General features: G+C 47.9%; 1 long non-coding RNA gene across 1 annotated transcript in view; it reads right to left on the bottom strand.

The window, feature by feature from the left end:
* Positions 1-1045: 1045 nt before the first annotated feature.
* The window catches only part of LOC141984068 (uncharacterized), a 31068-nt gene continuing 16509 nt past the window's right edge, over positions 1046-15604 (bottom strand). Inside the window, exon 4 of the long non-coding RNA XR_012638633.1 lies at positions 1046-1552. This is a non-coding gene — a long non-coding RNA (uncharacterized LOC141984068). The remainder of the gene's footprint in view (positions 1553-15604) is intronic.

Below are 15604 nucleotides of genomic sequence, written 5' to 3'. Positions count from 1 at the left end.
CTGTGCCAAGGGACAGCTTCACGTCTTGTAAAACTGCTGGAAATGCACATGAGGAAACATTGGTACACACTTATGGAGCTACATAGCTTTGTGCGGGTTTTGTTCCTCTGTAGCCAAAGGTCATTAGCCATTTGTTCATATGACGTTGCACACATTAAAGACAATTATAGCAGAGCACCTCCATTGGATTGTCACCTTGGGGTTGAGTATGTGCTATGGAGGGTGGTGGTTGAGCTGTTATGGGGTCATTGTACAATGATTTTGTCTTTCACTATTCACACTTCTTTAGAAACCTCTCTTATCAGAAGCACTCAAACTTTTTTAACAAGCTTATGATGGTTTGCTTTGGGTGGGGAGTATTGTAGCCATAGTTGTGGTCTGCTTGGTTTTGGGTTTTTTTTTAACTTTTCATTGTCAGTAGTGCTAACTGCAAGTAACAGCTGTTAGAACAGTAATGCTTGGTATGATTGAAATTGCTTAAACTTTCAGAGGGTGAAAGGTTGGTTCTCTACAGGGTACTGGTAGAAGCCATTATTGTCAGTATGTTCCTTTTGTCTTTGTTATTGTTCTTGGATTTTGATTTTCAACATGTGTAATAAAGCCGTTAAGACATCGATCAACCCCTCTTGTGTGCTTTAGAAATCTGCTACATTGAACAACAGTAGTGCTTTAAAAGCACATCACCACACACACATCACTTTCCTCAGTCTTCCTGGGTAACTGTACCACTTAAGATATTTATGAATCTTGGGGTGGGGAAGCCTCAAAAACTAGTTGCCCTATGATGGCACCTGATTTGTACATACCGTTTCATGACATGAGGCAGGAAGCTTGCAGCCCAATCAAAAACAAAAACCCCGCTTCAGTTAATCACTAGGAATAAGGACCAACACACAGTTAAACAAAGCATAATCATTATTAAAAGTATGAGAAAGAAGGTTTAATGGAAAGATTCTGAAATCAGAACAAGAGCTTTTTACCAAAGTGTCTGTTCACAGCTGAGAACAAGGCCCACAGTTTAATGTCTCTGCACTCGTCTCCTTTCCCTCCTCATCAGCAGGGGTGAACAATGAGAGACAATGACTCTTGGTGACAACTGGGGACATCTCCTTCAGGGCCAGTACATGCTGGTGTTCTGGGACTCCTGCAGGATCAGTGTTCTCCTCCTGGTCTGTTTGTAGGCGAGGGGTGTCACTGCAACAGGAGGCTCTGGTTTGGCAGCATCCTGGTTGGCCACCAGAAAAGGCAGCTGATCGGCTGGTTCTGAGGCCTTGGCAGCAGGCAGATGCCTCACTCTTTTGGCCACCAGTTCAATGAGCCTCTTGATCAGGGAATTCTCCCATTTCTTATGATGTGTCACCTGCTCCATGAACCAGTTCATCAGTGTCCCTTCCTGCTGAAGAGCATGATCCTTCCGTGCCCTGAGGGACTCAAACTGCTCCTGATTCCTCTTCTCCAAGCCAATGGTCCTTCAGGGTCCTTCTCTGACTGTCTCTGGAGAGTTGCTCCTGCCTTCCTGGTGGAACGGTTTCCCTCTCGGAAGCTGAAGGTCCTGCCAATTCAAAGACAAGGGTAGCATTCTATTTTTTACCTTCTGAACATGCTAAGAAATCCCACCCGCCCCATGTATCATAACTTTGCTATTAAAGGCTGCAATTCTGATACTTTCTAGCATTCTAGGAATACAATGGTTCAACTATCTTCAGTTCTCAGACAACTTTTGAAGCCCAACGGGAAGGTCCAGAGGCTAGTAATGGTAAGAAATCTGTACTACTGTTTTTAACAATTTAACATGTTCATACTGTCTCAACAGGGGAAGTGGGGTGGGGGGGAGACGTAATTCCTTCCAGGGGCTATGTTACCTGTTCACAATTTCTTCCCTTAAGGCTTGCCAACATTTGGAGACCATAGCGGTTTTCAAAGTACCAGAATGGAAAAGAGAAAAGCCTTTCCAGTCCGGTGGAAGAGATCTGGCAATCTATGCCAGAGAGATGTTTCTGCTAATGGTCACCCCCCTCCATTCTCTACATATTGCTGAATGGAGGATATTGATTAGCTATGAAGGTGGACCAAGCAGATTTGCACTGCCAGTGAACCTGAAGAACCAGCTGGAGTTTTTGCTACAACAGAAATTTGCTGAAATGTGCTTTCAGGATTGGGAGGAAATTTGAATTAAATTGACTAAATTCTCCACTAGCATAGGAAGCTTTCATGCTAAAGGAGATCAACCACCCCCACCTCACCCACCCCCAGCCACCAGCTTTGCCTCAAAATCCTGCCCCTGTGTCTGCCTAACAATGGTGAAATGGGCAGAGCAAGAAAAAGACACACTGCAACTGCATTAGGTTTTCTGAAGATTCAACTCAGCACCACAACTTGTCACTTCAGACAACTGGAAAAGGACACTGCACTATTTTTATCCAACCGCCAGACCAATCCGTCTCCCACCCCCACTTTCTCCCAGCTTGTATAGCGTTGCTCTGTGTGGGGAGAAGGCAGAAACCAAAGACAGAGACTGTAAAGACTTGGTAATCTTCCAAGGGAATAAGACTGACATAATTAGCTTCTCCTTAGACAACCAACTGTAACTTTTCTACAACTTTCTGTTACCTTTCCCATCTGAAACCTATCTCCCCTCCCTCCCCAACACCCATTCCATGCTGCTCCAGTTTGTAAGGAAATGGGAAGATCGGGGGGGGGGGGTAGGAGAAGCACTGAAAATATGTAATTATCCAAGGGAGAACAGAGTGCTATAACTAACTTTTTTCCTGAGGCAACCAACTGTAAAGTTTTCAACAGCTATGTTCTGTTCCCTTCCCCAGCCAGGACCTCTCCAGAGGCCCTAGGACCATCTCTGGCTGGCTGCTGGCTGAGAAAATGCATAGACACAAGGGCACATTGATTTTTCCTTTATAAAGTATTTGAAAAAAATAGCTTTAGAAGCCAAATGCCTAATTGTGCTTCATCAGAAATCAATAAAATCATCGACTGAGACCTCTGTCTCACTTGAGGACTGTGTTGGGGTGGAGCAGAGCAGGAGCGAAACCAAGTGGGGGAATGTTGGAGGAATTTGGTAAGGAGATGGGGTATGACAATGCTGTGGCTTCAGCACTGCAGGCTGTATTACCCAGGGAGTAAGAGTCGGTGCACAGAGCTTCAAATACCCTGGAACTTAGAATTGGGAATTTAGCACCAGAGCAAGGTGGGATATTGGGGTGGAGGGTGGGGGTCAACTGTAATTTAGCAGCTTGGGACTCTGGTTCCTGCCACAGCTGTAGGGCTTCTTCAACACTCTGCACCAGGTAGTGGCGCAGAATCACATGTTCCTCATCCTCTGGGTATTCTGGGGTGTCCACCACAATCCCTGCTGCCTCCTCATTCTGGCCCTCATAGATGTCTTCTCAGACAATGAGACCAGCGGGGCTGAGAAGGGAATCATGAGCCACTTCAAGCTCAGTACAGGGATCTCATGACAGCACCTACTCAAGCACCTTGTAGAAGAGACAGGTATGACATGCCCTCCCAGACCACCTGTTGGAGTCTCTGGCTTTCCTGTACAGGAGCCTCAAGTGCTTCATGTGTTCACAGCACTGGGCCAGACTCTGCTCAATGCCCACCCACTCCAGCCTCCATGAAAATTTCCTGGTACAGGTGAATATTCCTGCTGTTCCAGCTGAAATCATGGAAAAGGGTGGACTCTGTCCACACATTGATCAGCTCCCGGGTATCCTCAGCAGGGCAAGCGACTGCGCGCAGTGTTAAATCCATTGTCACCTATAAAGACTGCAGCAGAAAGCTGTTCTGGGGTCAGTCAGTGCAACACGCTTCTACCGGTGCAGATGGGGACAGGGACCTAGGTTGTGAAGGGTCAGGAAGAAAAGGGTTCAGTGCCTTGTGGGAATGGGAGTGGAGGCCTAATGAAATTTGAGACCTAGTACTTGCCTGTTACCCCTGTTGATACTGCAGACAGGACCATGGCACAGCCTAAGGAGTGTACTTATCAAAAGCCCTCTGACATGCTCGCTTACTCACACGCTATTCACCTTGAGATGTGTTTCTGGGATTAAGTATGGACAGTAGGGGGGATTATGACATATGCCCACGCATGGACACACCTACAGTCACTAGTGTAGACATGCAGGGCTGGCCTTAGGGAAAATGGCACTCTGGGCTAACTTGTATTTGGTGCCTCTGGCCCCTGCAGGCTTCCCATCCCCCCATCACCCCAATCCCTGTGGGCTCTCCCCATCACCCCTGACCCTTATGGCTTCCCCACAGCTTCCCCCATCACCTCCAGGCCCTGCTGTCTCCTCCCAGTGCTTAATTTGTATTGAAAGAGGTGCCGGGGCTCAGCCCCAGCACAAATTAAACACCGTCTGGGCACCCAGCTCTGAGTTTTGCGGGGACTGTGTGTGTGTGTGAGGGAGAGAGTGTGTGAGGGAGAGAATGTGTAGGGGAGCATCTATGTATGTGTGTGCCCGTGAGCGAGAGAGAGAGTGTTGGGGGAGTGTATAAGTGTGTGAGTTGGGGGGGGAGTGTGTATGAGTTGGGGGGAGTGTGAGAGAGAGAGTGATTGTGTAAGTGTGGGTGTTGGCAGGAACAGGTATGTGTCCGAGTGTGTCAGAGCACTATCTCTTTAAGCAGAACATTCATAAGCCTGAACAGCAGGGCCAGGCAGCTCCCACTCCAGACCCAGAGGCACCAGCATAGACGTGCTCCCCCTGACCCCCGCCCCAGTGCAGTGGAGACCGGGTACACAGGTGGGGGAAAGGAAACACTGTGACATCAGTGCCCTGCCCCGCAGAGAAACAGGAGCCAGGTTCCAGGTCCTGAGCTTGGCCAAGGGCGTCTTCATGGGCACGGGGTGGGGGGGTAGGGGGGGGAGTGAAGGAGGGGAGGAGCAGTGTGGCTACAGACGGCAGTGGAGCAGGGGAGGAGGGGCACCCCTGCTCCAGAGGAGTTATCTGGCTGGTCCATCTGCACCCCTGCAGCTCGGTCCGTCTGCCCTCTCCAGACGCTGCCGCACCTGCCTGGCTGCTTCTAAGCCCCGCGGCTGTCGGCAGGTCAGGTGGGTGGCAGGGAGCAGCATGGCGCCCCCTTGAGTACCGTGCCTGGGCAGCAGGCCAGCCTACCCACCCCTAATGCCAGCACCACATGCCCTTATTCAGGGAATGGTCAATCAGTACTTTACCACTGGCTTTGATGGCTTTCCTTCTTTTCTTTGGGCCATATTCTGCTACCCTGTCTCCTGGAAATGAAAGGAACTCCTTGCAGAGAAAGGTACTACTCAGCATCAGGAAGGATAGCAGAATGGGGCCCTTAGTTTATTTCAGTAAACTCCGATAAATGATTGCAAGCAGTTAGAAAGACAAGGTGGGTGAGGTAATATGGTTCATTGGTACAGTGTCTGTTGATGAGAAAGACAAGCTTTTTAGCCACACAAAGCTCTTCTTCAGGTCTGGGAAAGGTATGAGTAACGAGCACGGCCTATTACATTTTCCACAGGGTTGGAAGCCTTTGCCTATGCTTTAACTCATCCAAAGCCCACTAAAGTTAGTGGCAAAGGTCTCATGGACCTTGAACAGGCCCTTACCCAGACCAGTAGTGTATGGACGCATGCTACTGCGACCTATTCTGCTGATTTGGCAAGGGAAAACATGAAATGACACGAGATTCATAGTTAAGATTCAAGGTGCCACAGAAATTATGGTCAAGACACCCATTTACAGGCACTGCAAACTAAAATTCCTTTTATTGTTTTTTTAAAGAGCAGTGCTAGCATCACTGACTGGCGGTGATCCCTTGCATCCTCAGTAAAGCCCATCCTGGATTAATCAATCTAGTTGTTATAGCTTGGCATGGTTATGACATTTTATTGAGTGCAAGCTTTGTACGATTCAGTCCTTCTATTACAAGGCTATACACAGCATGTTTAAAATAATGTAAAGTAAAGACAGATAGGAAAGGCAAATAAAATGACAGCGGGAACACATTTGTAAAGCAATGAAGTGATTTAGAAGCTTGTGTCCCGTTTTCAAGTCACTTAGGTATTTAGGAGCCTAAGTCACTTTGACCGTCAATGAAACTTATTTGTGCATATGCATTATGATACAGTCTTTAATTACACGATCACCTACTTTTTTTTCCACCGGATCCCTGCCTCATCCAGTGCAGAGAATGAATGGTGCTAGTCAGTATTTCTTTTCACCCTCAATCAGAGGCACACATGGAACAGGCTGTGACCACCCCACATTACAGCAGAGTCCAGGTCTGTGTGGGGGGCTTATGGGTGAGCAGCAGTGGCTGGGCAGGGAGCTCCCCAATGAGAGACACTAACTGAGCCTAGCCTGGACACCCACAAGCACTTATTTTCTAGAATAGAGCCTGCGGACAGGGCAGCGCGCAGAGCCACCTGGCCATGTCTCCACGTAGGAGCTGGAGGGGGGACATGCCGCTGCTTCTGGGAGCTGCTTGAGGTAAGCTCCGGCCAGAGCCTGCACCCCTGAACCTCCCCCATACCCCAACCTCCTGCCCCAGCCCTGATCCCCCTCCTGCCCTCCGAACCTCCTCGGTCCCAGCCTGGAGCACCTTCCTGCACCCCAAACTCCTCAGCCCCAGCCCCACCTCACAGTCTGCACCCCCAGCCAGAGCCCCCACTTCGCCAACCCCCTGCCCCAGACCGGAGCCTCCTTCCACACCCTGAACCCTTCATTTCTGGCCCCACCCCAGAGACCACACCCCCAGCCCAGAGCCCGTACCACCTCCACACCCCAACCCCTTGCCTCAGCCCGGAGCCCCTTCCCATATTCCAAACCTCTCAGCTCCACCCCCCCAGCCCAGACCCCCCTCCTGCACCCCAAACCCCTCATCCCTGGCCCCACGCAAGAGCTCACACCCCCAGCCAGAGTCCTCACTGTCCCCCCTCACATCCCAAACCACTGCCTCAGCCTGGAGCCCCCTCCCAGACCCTGAACTCCTCATTTCTGGCCCCACCCTGGAGCCCGCACCCCCAGGTGGAGCCCTCAGCCCCTCCCGCACCCCAGCCCCCTAAGCCAGCGCGGTGAAAATGAGCAATTGAGTGAGGGTGGGAAGAGTGAGCGACAGAGGGAGGAGGGGATGGAGTGAGCAGGCGGGTGGGGGTCTTGGAGAAGGGGTGGAGCATGGGTGGGGCCTCGGAGGAGTTGCGGGGCAGGGAGCAGGCGAAAGGTGTTTTGGTTTTGTGTGAGTAGAAAGTTGGCAACCGTAGATGAAGTAGACCTGCCACACTACTGCTAATAGCTAGCCCACTAAAGCAGTGGTTCTCAGCCAGGAGTATGTTTACCCCTGGGGGTACGCAGAGGTATTCCAGGGAGTACATCATCATCTAGATATTTCCCTAGTTTTACAACAGGCTACAGAAAAAGCAGTAGCGAAGTCAGTATGAACTAAAATTTCATAAAGACAATGACTTGTTTAGACTGCTCTATATACCATACACTGAAATGTAAGTACAATATTTATATTCCAATGGCTTTATTTTATAATTATATGGTAAAAATGAGAAAGTAAAAGATTTTTCAGTCATAGTGTGCTGTGTCACTTTTGTATTTCTATGTCTGATTTTGTAAGCAAGTAGTTTTTAAGTGAGGTGAAACTTGCGGGGTACATGAGGCAAATCAGACTCCTGAAAGGGGTGCAGTAATCTGGAAAGGTTGAGAGCCACTGCACTAAAGAAATAAAGGCAAGAATCAGTAACATTAGTGGAATATTGTTCCATTTGTCACATAGTTGGAAGAGTAAGAAGATACATCTACACACTAAAATGAGATTGTGCAACACTATTGTCCTTCCAACATTATGTGTGCCTCAAAAGTGAGGGAGATGGTGAAAGTAAACAACAGGAAGCTGAATGTATTCCACCAATGTTGTTTAAGAAGACTATTAGGCATTTATTGGTGCGCTCATGTAACCAATATGGAACTGCTGTACCACATAGGTCAGCAGACAAAGGAGTCAATATTAGACAGAGATGGCTATGGTAGTTCGGCCATGTTGTCAGATCACGTCTTGTGGCAGAAGCACAAGGTCCATTGTAGATTGGAGGGAAGAGAAGATGCGGAGGACAAAAAAATGACCTATCATAAGACGATCAAAGAGGATGATGGAGACCTCTTACGATGGAGCCAAGCATCTTGCTCTGGATAGACAGCAGTGGGCAAAATATGTTGCCTCACGTGCCATTAGGCCCAGGAGAGTCTGAGCCTGAGTGCCCTGAGCAGGAATGACACTGGCAGAGCTGCAGGATTCAAACTCCTGGATGTGGGAGTGCGGTGGATTCAAAGGGGAAAGGTAGCTGTAGTGGTGCGGCCATAACTGCTGCCCAGGTTGCTGGAAGCATCCCAAATGGAAGGCTGAGCCCACGAGGGGGTTGTTTGCTGCCGGTTTCTACTTCCCTTTTTAGCTCCTTTGTGTGGGGTGGGTATTCCAGCCCCCTGGCCAACACACAACAGTCTGAGCTGTGGGAGCTTCAGCTCTGTGCCCTCAGACCTCCCACATCCACTCCCTCTCGTGTCTGTCTGCCCCGTCAAAAAATGTCCCACGGCCTGCATGCTAGTCCCTGCACTGTTTCCACATCCTCTCCCCAGCGCCTCAGCCTGCAGGCCCACGTCCAACACCTGTCTGTGGGGCAGAAGGCTGAGAGGGTGAATTGAGCTAGGCTGGATAAACAGAGAGACAGGAGACAGGATGCAGGAGCAGTGACAAGGCTAACATACAGCCAGTGCATTCAGTTGTTGGGGAGATCATTCTCAAGGAGCAAGGGAGAGCTGGGCTGTGGTACATTGTGATGCTAAGAAATTATTTTATAAAAAAAATAAGGAAATTAAATGCCCCCCAACTTCATTAACACAGTGATAAGGTTGCCCATTGGTGTCCTTTACCCTTCCAAAACATCAAGTTCAGCTCTGCTCAAACCTCTGAAAACCAGGAAACGATGCGTTAAGGTAACACAAACAAACGTCTCAAAAATAGGAAATACAGAGAGTGTTAAGATACTCATGACACCTAGGGTGACCACACAGCAAGTGTGAAAAATTGGGACGGGGGTGGGGTGTAATAGGCGCCTGTATAAAACAAAGCCCCAAATATCAGGACTGTCCCTATAAAATTGGAACATCTGGTCACCCTAACAACACCTCATGATACAACCTTAACTCTGCCCCTTTTTGGGAGTGATGCCCCAACACATTGATAACCCACACATACTAACAGGCTGCCTTTGCAGATGCTACCAAACACTCAGGGAACAGCACACATGAGCCCCGTAGGACAAAGTCTAATACCTTCTCTTTGCTAAGGGAAAACACAGGTTTAGGTCCTGCATAGCAAACAGGAGCTACCCTCACCTGGCCTACACTCAAACAGATCCTACTCCACACAAAGCACCCCAGACTTGCAAAATATTTATCATTCTCATTATGCTTGCGCTGAGGATTCCTTCTGCCACATTGCCTTCACTTACCCCTTATTAAGCCCTGGAACATGCCACTACATTGCTGTTAATCCCCATGGCTGCTAATGAGACAGCCTACAGAACTCAGGGCTGAAAGGAGGCATATTGGATCCTTTGAAGTACACATGCACCTCTCCTTATGTCATAGTAATGTATGCCAGCTGATTCCCCCACCGTGCAATACAGCTACACCTAGCACACCAAAGGCAGTGAGTGCAGATAAATGCTGGGATTCAAATCTGTGGCATGCAGCACAAACAATGGCATATTCTCTTAGAACTTCCTTGTGGTCTACTTATTTTGCCCCACCTCCTTATTGAATCATGCTCAATGGCTATTGCCAACTCCTGGAGGCAGAGTTAAGTTTCTGTTACAGGGGGTGGCACATACCTTAACTCCATATTTCTGTTTTCAGACCTTTAAGTGTGTGCTACCTTAGCTCCTTGTTTTCAGAGGTTTGAGTATAGCTGAAGTCTATGTTCTAGAAGGGCACAAGGCACCATTGGGCAATATTAATGCTGCATTAATGAGGTCTGGGGCACTTAATTATACAGGTGTGTATGTATGGCAGTGTTATCTGTTGCCAAGAGACTCACAATATTTGATGGTTTTCTTAAAGTCCCAGGATCTAGAGTCCTGTGAACATGTGAGCATCTCAGCTTTGCAGGAGGAAACCTTGAAAACTTGAATCCTGAAGGATCAAAAAACAGAAAGCAACTAAAAAGACCCCCCAAACGTCTATTTAAAAAAAAAAATCTTGTGAATGTAAGTCAATTTCATGATTCGGAGGGAAGGAGTTCTGACTCCTGATTTTGTTAATGCTCAGGGTTAGCAATACTGTATGGAGGGCTGCTTTAATTTATGCTCTGCTCGCAGTGGTCCCCTATGGGCCATTAGCCAGGTCAGAGTAACCAGTGTGCAGCCCTCTCTGACCCACATACTCTACTGCCCATTCCCAGTGAGCGCCCTGTGCTGATGGCTGTGCGAGGGCCAGAGTGAGCTAGTGTTGGCCATTCTTATGTTGGAGGCTATTCCCCGAGGCCATTGCCACCTCCCTCAGGTCCCTGTATGCTACTGGAGGAACAGATGAGGTGAACATTACAATAACGAGTTGGGCCTGTTATATCTGAAATATGAAGCTCTCTCTAACCGTCAAGAAACAAATATAAATCAGATATTTCTATATTTTAAGGACAGGCAGACAGAACATTTCAGTCATTATTTGGCATGGCAATATACGTACACTGTGACATGGTTTGCTGATACAGCCATTACTTTGCTGCTATTTCACATAGCATATATGGGCGAGATTCACAAAGGAGAATTCACAAAGGACCTTGGGCGTGGTGGTGCTGAGCATCCCTGTGTCCAACTTTTAGGCACCTAGGAAAACACAGGGGTTTACACAGCCTGAGTTAAACACCTAGGCTCCTCTATAATGAATAGGGAGAGAGGGGCATCTTCGAATGGCATTCGGAAAAGCAGCACTACAGGCAGCTTCTCACCTAAGCAAGCCCATGGGAGATGCCAGCCCAAGACGCGTGTACTAAACCCCAGCCCACTTGGAGATAGGCACCTAATTCCAGGCTGCAGCCTCCCTCTGCTCCAGATTCTCAGCTACAAACCCCCTCTTGGAGGGAAGCGGCTAAGCCATTGAGGGAGCAGGACCTGCCTCATAGCTTTGTAGCCACATCTTTAGCATACCCACCTGGGATGTGGGAGACCCCAGGTCAAGTCCATGTGAGGGAGAGTAGAGATTTGAACAGTGCTGTAACCACTGGACTGTTATGCACATGTGGGGCTCCCATTGTCTCGCCTGTTGAAGCTGTTCCATGTGGATTAACTAATTGAAAAAAGAAGTTGTCATCATTGGAGCATGGGGCGCTTTCTCTCTCTGGCCCAATTACTCTTTTTCATTATTTAGCCACAATGGAACAGCTTCAACAGGTAAGACTGAGAAAGCCCCACCTGAGCATAGCCCAGAGCCCTGGGGTTAGGGGACTCACTTGCGGGATAGCAATCCCACTTCAAATTCTTTCATGCTCCATCCCCACCCCCAGTGGCTTTGAACTGGGGTTGCCCACATTCCAGATGGGTACCCAAAAGATAGGGCTAAAAGTTATGAGGAAGGTCCACCACCACTGTAGATAAGCTCACCATTCGATAGGTGAGGTCTGGCCACATTTACTGGATTGGGCCTTGCAGGTGTGTTGGGCAGAGGAACGCCTATCTTCCCCCAGTTTGTGAATTGTTCTGGGGCTTAGGCATCCAGATAGCCAGTGTGGGGGCCACAGCACACATGCTCAGAGGCAAAAGCAGGTGCCTAGGGAAATTTTACTGCATGTAGGTACTGAGCAAGTTTAGATGTCTACAGGTTTAGGCTGCAGCCCAGCTGAGGTTTTGTGCATTCCACTGTGGCCTGATTCTGGAATTTAGGCACCTAAGGTGCCAGCTAAGTTGGGTACCGAAGTCCTCTTGTGAAGTTAGTCCTATAAGCCAAAACAGAAATATGAGAAAAGTTGTAAAATGATGCCTCTCTGGCAAATCACTTACGCATGTACTTAAAGTTACGCACCTGCTTGTGTGTTGGTGAATAGCAATGGGATTAATCGGTCACCTCCTTTAAGTTAAACATGTGCATAAATTTTAAGCACTTAAAGGTCAACTCATAGTTTGTTGTGACCATAATTAAAGTTGCCAGGTGACTTTTGCTTTCTTATTCTTAGGTATCTGTGAGTGTGTTAACTGAAATAGTATGTAAAAGTGGAAGTGATTTCTAAAAGTAGTGAAAAACAGCTCAGGATTCACAGTATATTTGTACTAATAATTACATCTGTTGTTTGGGGAAAGCTCGCACCCTTAACTTAGTGCTAGCATAGGTGTTTGTGTTACAGTGTTTGTGTGTTAATTTAGACAGTGGAAGAGGCGCAAACCACCAGCTCCCAACCAACCAATCCATGACAACATTTCCCAGTGGGAACAGGGGCTGGGTAATGGATCAGCCTCTCCAGCCAGCAAAAGAAGCCAGAAAGCAGCCTTGACATCTCCCTCCCAGGGGAGCTGTTTTTATGTATTGCCATCCTTATGCGTATAAAGACTTCAGTGCATAACCCTCCCGCTCCACAAAATGCTAGTAAAACAAACACTCACTTTCTCCAGTGACAATAGCAATAAAAAACATTGTCATCTAGTTAAAATTGTTCCTTTAGTTGGGTATATTGTGCTGAGCGTTATAACACAGTCTCGGGAACTATTTTTACCCTTGGCAATCATAATTCATTATTGAACATCTAGGTCAGTCATTATAGAGCTAGGTGAACTAAAGATTTGCCAGCGTTTCACTGTAGCTGTTCCGAATTATGGTTTCTTAAGTGTGCCCCTTTTTATGAAACAACTGTGGAGAAAGAGAGCCAAAAAGAGCAGCACTATTTGCTCCTCTCTCGGATAATAAATGAGGTCTCTGGCATTAGATGAATGAGCCATTTAGTGATGTTCTAACTCTAGGGCTTAGGGAAGAGCCCCCAGCTGAATGAGACAAAGCTGCTGATCTGCATCTGAAAATGTGGCTGCAGGTTGAGCACTTCAAACCACAAGAGGGCGCTTCCGGACACAGGTCTAAAGAAAGGCTGTTGCTTACACAGTTCATTAAGAGCACTAGCAGCAGGCAGGATGAACATTCCCACATTCTGCAGGGGTTATTATGTAGCCAGTTGCAGCCTGGAAGGCAGTTTCTGGCATTTAGTGGTGCTCTGTGACACCGACATTATCATAAGGTCAGAGAATTCATCGAACTCTCGCAGCTCTTATGCACTTTTAGATACATTTGTGGCTATTCAGAGCAAGCCATTTTTTTAAAAAAAACCAACTGTCTGCTCGAGGTAAAATGACAGTGCAAAGACCACAAAGAGGATCGGAGGCTGTTTTAATAAGCTGCCTTGCTACTGTGTCAGGAGGAGACAACAGATTGTTCCAAACAAGCAGTTTGCTGTGCCAGCTAAAGAACGGCTCTGTAAAGTTAATAGAAGCCAAGCTCAGGCGCAGCTGTGCCAGTGCGAGCTACGGTGGGAGCACGAGGGTTCAACAGCCGCCTGCCTATGAAACGTTCTGGGTGGGATTAGACGACATGGTTGTGAACAACCCCGTGGGAGCCTTGTCTACACTAGTGCTGCCAGCGCTAGTGCAACAGTGGGGCAGCAGTAGAAACATGGTCGTGCAGACAAGACCCAGGGGGATTTAAATAAGCTGCTGCTGGAAGGTCATGATGTAGCCTGGATGTTTTTACAGGAACCCTTGGTAGCTGGCAGGAGGAGCCTCTCAATTCCGCTCCTGGGAGAGGGCCAAGATTCCAGACTCCCCGCTGCGACTGCGGGGCAGAGGAGGAGAGGACTATAAAGGGAACACGAGGTAGAGGCAGAGATCGCTTTCCTCTGAATCAAGGGACAACAGCTGTCAGTGTGAAGGTGGAGATACGCAGATGAAAAACGGGATTCAGTCTCTTCCCCGAGCAGTAGCAGCTGACTCAAAACAAGCACAACCCGCCTTTTAAAAAAAACCCACCACCACCCACCCCATAATTCATGCTACATCAAAGCAGTGATTACCAGCGCTTCCTGGCTGTCTATTTCGGTTTATTTATGGTGCATAACACATCTTAATGCTATTCTCATGCCATGGTTCAGCTGCCACTGTTCTGTATTTGGGTGGCAAATCAATACATTGTGGCAACAGACAGTATGCTGTTCCCTGAGAACAAAAGGAAATGAATGCACATCACTTTTCAGGGAGCAGCAGTTTAGGGCTGTTAATAACACCTCCCACAACTGCTTCCGGTCCCTTGACTGGAGGTGGGAGTTGTGGGGAGAGGGGACTTTTTAAGCTTGTCTGGACTCAAAAGAATTGTTACCTCATCTTTCTGCACTGTAACTTTTTCAAACCTTGGTGAGCTGTAGGGTGGTTTTTGACATCAGTCTCTGAAGAGCACTAAACTACATGCAAGTGGGTCTTGCTTTAAACTGACTTTGAACTCCTGCCATCAGCTCAGAGGTAAATGCTGCCCACTGCAAAATTACCCACTGTACCACATGGGCCCATTCACCTTCTATAAAGCAAGAGCAATGATGATTTTGTAAGTAAATGCAGTAGCTAGGCCAAGTCGAAGAGAGAAGATTTATTTCTCCTTGCTATAAAATTTACCATCACTCCCCTCTAAGCCTGACTTCTCATTACCATTACTCTCCTTGTGAAATGCAAGTCATTTTGTTTATGCCATGGGAAAAATATATAATCTCTTTAAGTGCGTAGACAGTACCAACATAAAACAAATAACATGGAACAAGGAAAGTGATACAGAACAGGCAGAGGGAACAGAACTGATTGTACGTGCAACCCTCCTGTGAGTGACACACACAATGCTGCTGATCACATACTGCCGTAGCCTGGTGAGTAGGAGTGACGCTTTTCAAAGGCTCTTTTTAGGCACCTTAATATTCTACCCATCCTTACGACAGTGCTGATTGCACCATTAGCTCGTTGGAGCTTCTGTTCTAAGCCGTCTTCCTGCAGTCAATTTCCATGTTTGTGAATGGTGCCAGGTTGATAGCTGTGTAGCCTGACATCCTCAATCCACAGAGCCGGTAGAGCAGGGGCAGAGGTCGTGCAAGTTGACCCTACTCTTGCCTGCTAATAGACCTTGCCCTTGAACTGTAGCGATCTCATCTAGGGGTGAGAGGGTAATTCAGTCTTATGCCTAGTCAGCCCTTGGCTTTTCTGCTGAGCCTCCCAGTAAGAACGTCAGTTAATGCCAACCAGGGATGGTGGTGTTTGAGCGACGGACATCTGCCCACTGGGGACAAGCCCAGGCCCAAAACTCATTTCACACAGGAGAACAAGCTGCCATCAGATGGCAGCAGCTTTCAAGCACTGCCGTGCCGGGTCACATTCAAACCAGTGACCTACGGAGGAAAGATTCCTTATCTCATTCTAAAGCCCGTAAGTCAGCCAGTGCCTCATGACACCCTATTTTCAGAAGCTGTCTCAACCATAAAAATGTGGCCTGGATGGTGTTTTGTTTTCAGACTGCTCAGGGGATATTTGTGCTTTTCACACGAGCAGATG

This window comes from Natator depressus, chromosome 3 (genome assembly GCF_965152275.1).
Source record: "Natator depressus isolate rNatDep1 chromosome 3, rNatDep2.hap1, whole genome shotgun sequence".
NCBI classification, from domain to species: Eukaryota; Metazoa; Chordata; order Testudines; family Cheloniidae; genus Natator; species Natator depressus.
This window is presented reverse-complemented; position numbering and strand designations above follow the sequence as displayed.